Raw genomic sequence first — 1183 nt, 5'->3', positions numbered from 1 at the left:
GTATTTTTATAATACTACCAATGCTTTATCAAAGCATAAATACATGGTTGATTTTTACCAAATAAAAGGAAAAACTTAGAGCAAAAAAATTCATTTAAAAAAACTGAGGCATTTATAAATATTATTTTATCAATATATTTAAAAAGAATAATAACTCCACTTCATGTTAGCATTTCTGAAACAAATTAAAACTTGCATTATTATTTTTTTTGCATCTCTATTTATTATCTGGCCTAATAAAAGACAAGTGTTGGTGTGCGCATGTCCTATAGAAAAAAGAAAACAAAACAAAACAAAACAAAGCAACAAATGACATCTAGCCATCACTGTGCTTGGCTGAGTTCACAAATCTGTTGTAACCTGTAGCTTCCCTGTCACTTCTCTGGCTCTCCTCTCCTGCTAAGCTTTGTTTCCTGGCAGTTAATTTAAACCTTCTGCCACTTTCATAGCTACTACTGCTGCTGGAACTGCCATAGCCACCTTGATTTTGTGGTTTGGCAAAGTATTGTCCTCCACCACCGTAAGAACCAGAGCTTCTGACTCCAAAGTTTCCATACTTCATGGGTCCAAAATTTGAAGACATTGTTTTGTTTTGTTTTTGTTTTGGAGTGGTTTGTGCTATAGGGCATGAGCACTCACCGGAAAGAGAGAGAGACAGAAAGTGAAAAATCACCCCCCAGGAGAGAAGGCCATGCTGCAATCCCTTCTCCTCAATTCTCCTTTTAGGATCTTGGGCACACATGCAAACGTGCCTGGTGTGAGTTTAAGCCAATGGGTCTGGGACTCTAACCACGGTCAACTACATGGGAGTCCAGCGATATAGCCATTATGAGAACTGTTGATCCCAAAGATTGATTGTTATAATTGCCAAAATTATTATAGCTTCTACCACTTCCAAAGTTTTTTTCATCATTACCAAATCCACTATAGACATCCTCACTTCCATCGTATCCACCACCCCCATGGCTTCCACCAAAGCCACAGTGACCACTGAAGTTTCCTCCATGACCAAAATTGTCACTACCACCAAAATCACCTCCTCAACCACCACTGAAGTTTCCAGAAGCACTTTTACCTCTTGGGCTTGAGGAAGCACCAGCCATTTCTTGTTTGGGCAGAGCTTTCCTAACTTCACAGTTGTAGCCATTCACAGTATGGTATTTCTGAATGACAATCTTATCCA

The 1183-nt window shown here is 39.1% G+C and overlaps 1 pseudogene; it reads right to left on the bottom strand.

The window, feature by feature from the left end:
• Nucleotides 1-316: 316 nt before the first annotated feature.
• Nucleotides 317-1183, bottom strand: part of LOC106734015 (heterogeneous nuclear ribonucleoprotein A1-like) — a 1138-nt pseudogene continuing 271 nt past the window's right edge.

The sequence above is a fragment of the Tupaia chinensis genome, unplaced genomic scaffold (genome assembly GCF_000334495.1).
Source record: "Tupaia chinensis unplaced genomic scaffold, TupChi_1.0 Scaffold147292_1, whole genome shotgun sequence".
Taxonomy (NCBI): Eukaryota; Metazoa; Chordata; class Mammalia; order Scandentia; family Tupaiidae; genus Tupaia; species Tupaia belangeri.
Note: the sequence above shows the minus strand (reverse complement) of the source record. Positions and strands in the feature narration are given on the sequence as shown.